General features: G+C 36.7%; 1 long non-coding RNA gene across 1 annotated transcript; it reads left to right on the top strand.

The window, feature by feature from the left end:
• The first annotated feature begins 7,416 nt into the window (after nucleotides 1–7,416).
• LOC106961977 (uncharacterized) lies at nucleotides 7,417–11,411 on the top strand. The gene is made up of 3 exons (XR_001427867.1): nucleotides 7,417–7,518; nucleotides 8,107–8,117; nucleotides 11,400–11,411. It is a non-coding gene; the product is annotated as an uncharacterized LOC106961977 (long non-coding RNA).
• The last annotated feature ends 893 nt before the right edge of the window (nucleotides 11,412–12,304 follow it).

A 12,304-nucleotide genomic window follows, 5' to 3' on the forward strand; every position in this document is an offset into this window, starting at 1 on the left:
TAAATTAAAACACACACCTAATCCAATCGTCATGTATTTTGGTTTCACTGAGTGAGACTGAAAACAGGCACAAGGAGAGGAGCACAAGCTTGCTTATTTAAAATTCAAATATTGAATGACTTCACTTCCCTATATTTTGCTATTTTTCAACTTTTACTGCTTTTTTTTTTAAATCTGGTGTAACTTGTCTTGAGCTTCAACCATTTGCTGAGTTCCCCTCTGGAGAATTACTAAGTCCAGAGGTTGGGATGCTAGGAAAGTCATGTTTTTGAGTTAAAAAATGCTTAACGTTGACAGGAAATTTTAAAATATCACAATTGGAAGACATTATTAACAATTCCTAAAAGCCAACTATAAATTGTTACATTAAAAAAATGCTAAATAATATAAACAAATAATGCTTAACCTGGTGGGCTGCCAGGCTTATAATACACAAAGAGAAACCCTACATTTGTTAAAAACTTACGTAATTTATTTGAAATAATAAAACAAATTACAATATTTTAGAGGGAATTCTTGACCATGTGAGGTTGAGTATTTGTTGCACTTTTTGGAGATTTATTTCCTTAAATGGACACAAAAATACATGTTTTTAGGGAAGTATGAAGTTGTGAGTGATTCCTTCGTCGCTCCCTGAAGCGGTTTGTCTTTTCCGTCCAGACCAGATCGTCCTCTAAAAGAAACAAAGAGACGTTTGCCTTGAACTCTCTCTGAACCTTGCAATCCACCGCTGACATTTTACACAGCCCTCGCCTGGTAATACACACACAGAGACACATTTTTGCACTCAATTTCCTCCTCACAACTGTGAATGAATCACATCATTGCACATCTTTCCCTCACACACTCGCCGGCTCACTCGCTGGTGTTAACCCGTGTTTCAGAGGATCCTGATGCGAGGGCCGAAAGACGCGCTAATAGGTTCCGGTGGGTTGCCTGCGTCCGCTGCCTTTGACCATCACTTAGTGCGATCAGGAGTGACAGGCCGCCCTGGTGGCCCCATTGCCTCTGTGATGGAGAAGGTCAGTGCAGGACAGGTGTCTGTCACTGCTGTTCAGTTATAAAAATGATGTTGGTGGCATTAAAGAGGAGATATGATAAACCGCTGACCTCTGCCTTCATACACACGGGCAGAAATTAGCATTTACAAGAAACAAAGCTGCTTTTTTGAGCAGAAGTCTTTCATGAAAGTGTGTACTGGCGACTCCAGCTCCTCTTGGTGTCATAACCGCTTTGATCTGCTCTTCTCAGATGGCTCTGATGAAGGCTCCACAATGGCCCTGATTGTTGATGATCAGTGCCAGTGATTCAATTATCGGCTGCAGCTTGCACTGTGAATGTGTAATCTAAAGCACATCAGTGGCAACACGCAGCGCTAACAAGAGCTGCTGATGACGGGACAGACTTCAGAGCACTTCAAGAAACTTGGGGGACTTTTCAGAGAGCATGCCAAAGCAGGGAGATTTCTATTGATTATTTAATGCAAAATGGCACAAATCAAGACCTCATAGTCCCTGTTTAAGGTTTTTGTGCCGCAAGAGATGGTGGTGGATAATTTCAGAACTTTTTCATCTAATAAATGCTGGGAAAAATAGTTTCAGTGGACTCTTGATTTGGTTGTGGCTTTTTATACCAATATGTTGCCATTTTGTGCCAAGGAATTCACATTTACTTTTTTGAAGTTAAGTATATTAATGAAAATTCATTTTATTTTTATGACCGACTGTATTCATTTAATATGATTCCAGTTTGGACCAGGGAATGTGAGATGATGAGCTCTGATCAAACCAACATGGCTTCCTGCTTGTAGATATAATTTTTTGGAGCCGTTAAACTGATTTTTCCTGCTGAAAATTATGAGCAAATTCTGGAAAATGACTTTAAAGCAGGTACTAAGCATCGCTCTGGCAGGTAGAAATTGACTTATGGTGAGAATTAAATATCCTCTCTGTATTCTACCTAAAAGAGTTGGTTTGCAAAAATAAAAAAACTACAAAAGATACAAAATAATGAAGGTGGAAAATTTGCATTTCTCATTTTTTTCTTGGATGATTTTATGCTTTTACAGCTTTGTCTAAATGTTAGCATAGAGATATACTGGCCTTTGTCTGTCTAAGTTAGAGAAATGTCCACCGCAAATGCCTAAAAAAGTCAAACATTCAACCTCTTTTCTTTACTAACTTCCTGTAACAACTAGCTTCTGTGCTGGAGCGCTAATGCTAAAATGCTAATAATCAGAACAAATTTAGTTGTTACTTAAGGTTGTATTATATAATAAATCTACTGCTGATTGTTTTTGTACTATTACTTGCTTGTGGAAAATACATAATTTGCTGCTGCTTGTGTAAAACCAACATGCTAGCATATCGCTATGCTAACCTAAAAACAGGGTCAGTATTTCAGCTTCTCCTGGACGTTCAGTGACATTTTTGATCTGAACTTTTTGTCTTTATTTAGCCATTTAAATATATTACACATTTTACATTCATATTACACTCGTTAATTTTTTTTAACCTCATTTAGACGTGTTAATTGGCATTAAATGGAAACCAAAATCATAGTTTGTCTCCTATTTTTTTTTTTTTTTTTTTTTTAAGCAAAACTTTGCTGGCGTGAAACCATGTATACAGCTGTCAGATGTAGATTTTACAAAAAGCTCAATGTTTGCATAAAAGCAATTGGCATCTCTATTACATAGAAGTATATAATCCAGCAGGAGAAAAAAGTTTACTTTTGGAGATGGTAACTCGACTGTCATCATGTAGGAATGAATAGGATTTGATTATTTTTCTCAGAGAGGTTCTTATCCCTTGATTTGTTAGCAGATTCTCTGAAAGCTGCTTGAATAGAGAAAGAAAACTGCTGTAATTTCCATCCTATATATGCAAAGTCTGAGCAGAATAGAAACATGCATCTGACTCGGTCTTCTTTAGGTGCCTTTATTGCCTTTTCCTCCTCTAAGCTTTCTTTGCATCCAAGGATTTTTTCCCTCTTGTTTCCAACTTATTGTACCATTTTCATATTAAGCATTATGAGAAGTCCTGTTTGCATAAACAGAAACTATGAATAAATGCCAGCTGATTAGTTAATAAATCATCCTAATAGAATTAATAAAATATTCACTTTACTCAATTTTGCTGCTACTTTTCTAACTTCCTGCGGCAAATAAACCATGCTATGCTTTGTTGATGTACAATGCTAATGCTATCTTGTACATCAACAAAACAAGATAAGTTTTAGTTTTGGCCGCTTTTCTTTCCATTTGTTCCGTGTTTTGCAAAATCCTGCAGCTAATAAGCAGGGAATCTATTTATTTGCTGCTTCTTGCGTCACTGGTTTGTTTATATTCAAGTGACTTCTCCTTGACTGATGATCATTTTTACAAGCCTTGCTGCCCTTATGGGAGTTTTGCATAACAAACAGAAGACAGTTGGATCAAAACAACCTAATGTTCATATGGAAATCCAATAATAATTCTCCCCATCCCTGCTGCACTGGATAATGTGTCATGTTTTTATTTCTGCCTTGGATTTGATTCAGATCTGGCTTTGTGCTCGGCATACGGAGATAGCTTTGTGAATCCTAGTTAAATAATCCCATATGTCACTCTGAAGCAACAAAGTCTGTGTTTTTGAAAATAAAACTGACGTAAATAAACACGGTTTATAGTTTTAGATCTTGTTGGATGAGAGTGGTGAGGATTTACCAGAGCTGAGGTTAAAAATAACAAGTAAACTTGCCCCAACTTTTAAATTTTAATTAGCTTGAAGCTTTTATGGCTGTTTAAAGAAGGTAAGACTCAATAAGACTCTTAAACAAGCCCAGACTCGGCTGTCTTTAATGTCAGCTGACAAACATATGGTGCCGGGGAGCCTTTCCTGACCCCTCTTTGCATTTGAGATGAATCGGCGCGTTCGCTGGGTCACGTACAGGAGTAGCTCGTCCGCCCTCATGCATGCAGGCGTCGCCTTAAAACAGCTCAGGTTTAATGAAGACGAGTCGTCCAGTGAAACAGATCGATGGTGGAGTCGCTGCACCTGAAGAGAGAGAAGAAAATTGTCAAAAATAGCAAACCAAAGCCTGAATCATCATCAGAAGTACAAGTTTGAAATATATTATCCGTAAATGAATTAAACGTACTTACATTGTGGTACATTTTTCAATCATAATTACAATAAAAAGCTGGAAAATATTCAGATGACAGGGTCAACATTTTACATAAATAACAAGAAAGCAATAATCAGTCATTTGTATTAACTGGTCGCAGTGTAATAGTGTCTGATATCTTTTCACTTTAGACCCATAGTGCTAGTATCTTTGGGATATGGTGGACACTAGATTCACATCCATTGGTGTTCAGCCAACAAATCTGCTGCAACTTTGTGACGCGATCAAGTCAGTATGAATCAAAATCTCTGAAGAAATCTATGCCACAAAGAATTAAATCGCTTTCTAGAGTCAAGAGGATCCAACACGGTTCTAGGAAGTTGTTGATTCATTGTAGACCTACATAAATATTCCTATAATTCAAGCTCCTGCTTTCCTCTAAAAGTAGCACACTGTCTGCATATCAGTCCGTCTTTAATCTACAGTCTACTCTGCTGAAGATTTTATAGCTGAAACAAATCTCTGCAGACAACTCTTCATTCTCTTTGATATCAGATCCTGAAAGCATCAGTGAGGACTCTGAAAGTTGTCAGAAATGCTACCCAGTGTCAAAGTGAGGAACGTCAAAAGTTTCCAGATGATTTTTAGTATGTTTTAGAAGCATAAATATCAGCCTTCACTGTAAATTTTATCAACAGAAGTCAAACAATCTTCAATGGTTTTCTTGACTTGATTATGGCCTAAAAACTTAGCATTCAATCTTGTCATTACATGTTCAATCACCAAAACAAAGTTTTAAGAAGTTACAGGTTTAGAACTGCTCAAACTTTCATGAATGTTGTGAAGTAAAACATCGCTTTGATGAGTGAGAGCTGAACAAAAACAAAAGTTATCAGTTTTACACTTAAAGAGGAGCAATTTGGTCATCACACATATTAAATTGTTACAGCTAGAAACCAGCGATCAGATCTGAAATCTGGTTATAATGAACCTTCACAGATACATAAAGATAGTTATAAAGTCAGCCTTTTATCACCTGAACGCATCCTTGTGTTTATCTTTATGCATATTGATTAGTCTTCACAAGTTTGTTAGTTTATAAATCACTGAATTATTTAGCTGTAATTATATTAAAGATCTGATTTGTATCCACAGATTCACAACCAAACATGGAGGAGCAACATTCAGTTTTATGCTTCTCTAATATGGAAGAAATTTCCAGAAAGCTGCAGGAAAGCTTTAAATCAAACATTAAAAAAGAACTCACCAGTTTAAAGTTCATAAACTACAGTCAGCGTTTTCATTTACTTAACTACTGCTATGTGACGTTTGCTTGTTTTTATTAAAAAAATACTTATTTGCATCATGTATCCATAGTTTTGTCTGAGTTGTTTCAGAGGATTACTGTGTATGTTGATGATATGTTGATGTCTCAAAATGACTTGATACCACAGAGATTTTGTGAAACTCAAACATGAGTCTTGCATTATTTATCTGAGCATTATCACATGAATTATTACAGAAAATGCTTTTTTAATCTTTTAATTTTTTTCCTCCTCTCTGTTGCCCATCATGCATCCTCTGTAATATACGTTCTTAAAGAGAATATGCCCATGCTACCAACACAGCCATCTTCATGTAATGGAAAAATGATGACAAGCTGCCAGCTCTACAATAGCCAGAGGATAGACAGAGGAGACTGTCTTTTTAAAAGCATTATTTTCCTCCCAATCCAATTCCATCCTGCAAAGGAAACTAAAGATTGATTTCCTTCTCCAGCTTTTCTTTGTCATTTCCCATCTTCTCTGTCAAGATAGATAATGTGATTGTTTCCTGCACACCAGTTCAATCACATATTCGGCCATATTTGTTTTGAAATGACATATTTTTCTGCACCCATACAGATAATCTGAGCCAGTGGAGAGTAGCGGTAGACTCCGACATCCTCAGTGTTACAGTCTGTGTGTTTTTTTTGTTTTTTTTTTACATTGTTTCTTTCTTTGTCATTTGGACACCAGAAAAAAAAAAATCACAACTACTGTGGCCAGCTTTAACAAAGATGGAGTCAGGCAGGAGTCTTGGTCCCTTTTGGAAATGAAACCTTTTCTGAAAAACAGCATTGATTGTGAAATCAGTGGGTTTCCTTCCCTGCGTTCACTTTCAGGGTGCAGATAAAGGTTGAAGTTAATTGTTTGTCACGACTGATTAAGCTGTTGATTATTTATTTAATTACATGACTGATTTTTCACTTTAGAAAATATCCAAATTCATTAGAAGAAACGGTAAATAAATCTTAATCAAAGCTTCACTCTGGAAAAAACCTTAATCGTACCAAAAAGTGTGAAAATGAGGTTTCAAGCAGCTGCAAATGGTTATTTTTGCATTTTCTTTATGCAAAAAGATGTTATATGAATTTATGAAAAGACTGTCCATTTTACTGTTACTCTAGTTACATTAATTTGCATTGGACTGTATTAAACTGACAATAGCCAGCCAGAGATTGCGATGAGATCACAAAAGAAAACAGAAGGGAGAGGAAATTGCATCAACTAATGCAGTGTGCACATTTCTGCTGATTTTACCGCCTGCAGTCTGTGTTGCTGGTTATTTAGGTTGCATTAGGACAAATAGTTTAATCACCTGGATGTGATGAGGCGCCTCTTTATAACCTCTTGGCTACAATGCAGAGCAGAAGGAGCATTACTCTCCCTTCTGTTTGTGTTTCTAGAACAGCAGGAAGAATAAATATCGCTCCTTCTTTACTTATTATTAACACTCCTAGTGAAGACGTGTTAAAAACATTAAAACAATTTCATCTTTGTCCACATTGACATCATGTCAATATGAAAACTCTCATTTTAGTAGCCTTTAATAGCTTCAATAGCTTTAGTAGCCTTCTGGAGGTTAAATCGGCTTTTAGCCTCATCTGACCAAAGTCTCAGTAGAGTGTTACCTACTCCTCATGTTTATGTTTGTCATAGTAGAGCAGAAAAAAACACTTTCTCCTTGTTTTCCTCCTTATTGTTGGTTTGGAGCTACTGGTGGTTCTCGCTAACCTTTTTTGTCTAATGCTGCTTTCACACCAAATGCGCTTCATGCTTCAAAACTGCGTCTGACGCTTCAAGTTCAACGCATGTGCACTTTGAATGCAGATACTTTACATTTTGCTCTAGATCAGGGGTTGGCAACTCCAGGCCTCGAGGGCCCGTCTCCTGAAACTTTTAGATGTGTCTCTACTTCAGCACACCTGAGTCAAATAATGAGGTAATTAGCAGGACTCTGGAGAACCTGACTGCACTGAGGAGGTGATTCAGCTGTTGGATTCAAGTGTGTTGGACCAGGGAGACATCTAAGAGTTGCAGGACACTGGACCTCCAGGACCAGGACTGCCCACTCCTGATCTAGACACATGTCAGATGTGTCAAACTCTCAAACTCGTCCACCGTCTCCTGTGTATTTTGTCTAATTAAATAAATGTGTTTATTTATTGTTTATTTAATGTGATTCAGTGTTTTTGGATAGCTCAAATGTAGGGAAATATTTTCAAAATAGTAAAAGTCAGAACTTATCGACTTTCTAACTTCCTCGCTGATCCTCTTCCAATCAAGATCCTGATTCCCATGGTTCAATAATAAGACCCTGGTGTCTTGGACTGTTGTTGGTTTTAGACATTTCCAACCAGCCATCTCTAAAAGTTGCGTGCACTGCAGAACTGTTCCCTGTTAGGCTTAGTGAACCTACTGAACTGCTTTTATTAGGATTGTTGCTTCAGATTTATCACAACACGTAATCTCCAGGATGCAGTTGGGTTTATGCAACAAGCTCTGGCATCTTGTTAAAATGTTGTGCTGTTGCCGTCATGATTTGTTGTCTCAGATAAGAGCAACGTTGACAAGTTCTCTGGAAACACATCTCCTCTGCGGAGGCAGTTCCCAGCTATCATCTGGATAATTAATCATACTCACACTAAGAAACACTGATTTTCTTTTTTATTTTTAGCTCACAAGTTGGTAATAAACCACATTTTCTTGCAACGTTCAGCTTAAGCCAAGCAGAAAAGACGTGATCTTCTGGTAATTGAAGGATTTCTGTACAGTAAAAGTTAATGCTGACCCTGGCCTTCTGATTTATCAGCTGTAGTCAATGTTCCAGGCATTTTGTGCTTGGCAGGCGTTTACTGTTGAGACTTCCTGTACACAAATGGGACCAAATTAGTCCTAAATGGTTCCCAGGGGGGAAACGGTCGGTTTGGCTCTACATCATTGACCTCAGGGTTGTCAACATGCTTCCTCTCCGCTCTCTACTGTCACTCTCCATCTCTGCCCAGCTGGTGTTGGGATGTAGAGTTATTTCTTCAGGCATCACAAGTTCAGTATAAGAAGTAAAACTGATATATAGATTCATGACAACCAGGTTGACATTTCAAGCATTTACTTATCTTGGTGTCTATAAAAATTCAGATGGTTTTGTCGTCTTTCCAACAGAAAAACTATATCATATTCGAGTTTTGCTTTATGTATGCTGAGCCTGTCTTGCTCAAGCAAAAGAAAATAAAGAGAAAACGTGTTGAATCACAACCCACCAATGAACCTGCCTCTGACTTAAGCTTTTAATATATCTTCTTCTCCAGGAGTTTTCCTCACTGCTGCCTTGAAGTAATACATTTTTCTGTGAAATAAAGAGCCTCGCAGCTCCCCAGGTGAATAAAAAGAGAGAACCTCAGGGGAAAACTCAACTTTCTGTCAGGTGATATATATTGTAGGTTAATACGTTTCAGTCTAATGTGTGATTGTGCTCAGAAATATCTAGCTGGCTCTCAAAGTTCACTGTTCAGAAACAAGCGATGAGGTGGGAAAAGAGATTTGAGGCAATTTTTGTGTCAGGATTTGAACTATTTAAAGAGATTTCTGAAACGTGATGTGAAAAAGTGTTTGTCCCTTCATAAACTTCTCCTGGATTTTTTTTAGATGTTTCAATTTACCAAAGAACAATCAGTCAAGGGGAAAATAGCTTTTCAAGCCATCCTGGTACTGAGAGAAAATAACATTGACTCTTAATCATGAGTTAAATTATCTGTACCATCACTCACAACACATAGGCCTGTTTTCTTCCAACCTTTATAGCTAAGAAATTATTTAAATGGGACCGGTCTGGCAGCTTGAAGTAGACCTAATGATCTCAAAAGCAGCATTTTCTCTAATCTAGAGTAAATTAAAGAAGCTCAGCAGCCCTCACTAACTTCATTTAAGCTAAAGATCTCAAAAACAACAATTCTCATGCTTGCCAACTTCCCAATATTCTCCAATATTTGGGAATATGTAGAAAATTTCTTCAATATCTAGGAATATTTGAGAAATATTCTCTAATATTAGGTAATATTGGAGAAATATTTTCCAATATTGGGGAAATATTACACAATATTATAGAATATTGGGTAAATATACTCCAATATTGATTGACATTGGCAAAATATTTGCCAGTATTGAGTAATATTTTGGAAATATGATCTAATATTGAAAAAAATATTAGAGAATATTACCCAATAATACGTAATATTGGGTAATATACCAATATATTGGGTAGAATTAGGACAATTAACAGTTATAGTTGAAGCTTGATGGCAGTTATTGGACTTAGGAAGCAATTATTTAATCATAAAGGGCCTTAATAAATAAAATAGTCTTTTAAAAACTGCTTTTTTCTTTGCCTGATCTGATGCTTTTAAATGGGTGAAAATGGGGAAAACAGAAGAAATCTGTAAAGGAGAAAACAGTAGAAACAAGATGGAGAAAACAGTAAAAATGCAGGTAAATAGGCAAGCAGAAACACTTTCAGAAAACATGGATTCCATTGTAACTAATATGTTATTCATCTGTCTCTTTAGTTTTGACAAGCTACATTTTCAAATGGTCTTAAATAACAGCCTTGAGTTGTGAGTCATAAAAACATCTCAGCATTGGAATGAACTTTAACAATTTCTCACTGCTGGTTGTGATAGAAATACAGGAGAAGTGGAAAAATAGTCATTTCTGAACAGTGCTCTGTTAGCTATAGTGCTGGATATTGATGCTAAAGCTTTGAGGGGAGAAGTAAATATAAAGCCTAAAGCTCCTGCAATGACGCAAGTTCAAACCTCCCAATCTTACCTTTCGATCACAACCAACTAACCCACTGGTGGACGCTGCCTGAGTCCAACGTCTAACATAACACAGGGCCACATTGAGAGGAAATGCACCATACATGGCAGCTCTAGGCAACGGTTTCTATTTATTTTTAACACCAAACTACAGCAACACTGTTCAAATGCTGTACCATCTATTGAAGGACTGGGATACAGAAAGTTTGGTTTGAATCTGAGATCTTAAATGAATATTGCTCCATAAACCTAGAGGAAATAATCAATACTGACTGATGAAATGTTAGCTTAGCATCCAAACGAATCACTAGGTAACGTTTCATCAGTCTAAGCCTTAAACATGGTAAAGAAAGAGATTGTTTCAGTCCTAGAGTGAAATCTTTTTAATATGCATTAAAGCTCCTAATATCAGACTGGTTAAAAATTGCAGTATTCTTAAACTCAACATGCTAATGCTAATTCTACCGTGCTAGTGGTAGCGTGCACAGCTAATTACTGGAGTCTTCCAACTGTGAGCCTGATTCCAGCAGGTTTGCCTCAATATTTTACAAATGAAATAATAAATACAAACGTAAAACAAAACCAACAAAGAATTTTACCATTTTAGCTTTTTGACGTACCGCTACATCAAAGCTTGATGAACTTTTATCAGAGTTGCTGGTAGTTTTACAACAGGCATGGCAAAAACAGCTTTTTTTAAGAATACACCTTTTTCTCCATTCTATATTATCCATTGTTTCATAAATATTCACAACCACAGTTTTTGATAACTTTTAATCACCTTTAGCAGCAAATACAGCTCCAGGTCTTCTTGGTCATGCCTTTATACGGATGACCAACATTGGCAACATTTTGACGACAGTACCCAATCACTGACCCTGTGGATGGTTCTCCAGGGTTGCCTTGGGGACGTTTATGTCTAATTATTAGTTATGGATACAGAAGTCTGCTGATTATTCCCTAGATCTAATTTTTGGAATCTGGTTTGCCAACTCCAAAAGAGATAACTTTTTTCAAATCATTTATATTTTTTCATTTTATCAGTTTACAAAATTGTCTGAAATAATGTTCCACATTTTGTCATTTATCTTGTTTTAAGACACCTTGTGATACATAATGGTATTAATTGCATTTGTTTATTGCATATTTTTTCCAGTTGGACAATTCATTTCTACTAATAAATAAACCTTGATGATCACCAGCAGAGTTTTATAAGCAAACATCAGCTGCCTTCAAAACAACTGAGCCGCTCTCTGGCGTTTGTATCTGTTGGACCAATCAGTGACCTTCAGCTTGTGAAGGAAGACAAATTTATCTGTCAGGTGATTTTCAGAGCTTGACCAGCAGCCAGATTCTGCTGCTGACGTCCTACTGATTATCCTCATTAGCTTAACACCTAGGACATAACCAGTGAAACACATGACAGATGCCATAGCTGTTAAATTTCAAAGCCCTCAAAAAATGCAAACTTTTTGAAAATGTTGTGTTTTATGTATGTGAAAACAATTTTGAGTGTTAATTCATAGGTGTAGCTTCTCAAAAATCCACCGTACATTTTAACACACATTAAATCAATCAAGAGATAATACATCTGATAGAATATTTGATATTCGATAGAATATTCACTGAACTCCAATCCAGAACCGCACAGCATTCTGGGAAATGTAGGCAGAGGAAATATTTTAGCCGCTCAACCTCTCAAAGTTATTTATGCAAAATTTGTGTCAACTGACTCACTCACCCTTTGGTTACCTAGCAACAATCTACTTTGTAACGTGTGGTTGCCTAGCAACAATCTACTTTGTAACTTGTGGTTACCTAGCAACAATCTGTTGAGTAACAGCAGTTTCAGGTTTCACATAAACTACTTAAAAATGCAAAAAAGCAAAAGGGTGAAGTGAAAACTGGATAAAACGGGAAAGGTGATCAGTTTGGCAGTATTTCAGATCCTTAAAATAAAAAAAACGAGTCAATAATTATCAATATTAACTGACATTAAATGCTTATATTGTACATTTCTCAGCCATATCGTCCAAAATCTCACGCAAAAAAATGTAAATG

This window comes from Poecilia latipinna, unplaced genomic scaffold, assembly GCF_001443285.1.
Source record: "Poecilia latipinna isolate Pla-1442-1.1 unplaced genomic scaffold, P_latipinna-1.0 Scaffold1355, whole genome shotgun sequence".
Classification (NCBI taxonomy): domain Eukaryota; kingdom Metazoa; phylum Chordata; class Actinopteri; order Cyprinodontiformes; family Poeciliidae; genus Poecilia; species Poecilia latipinna.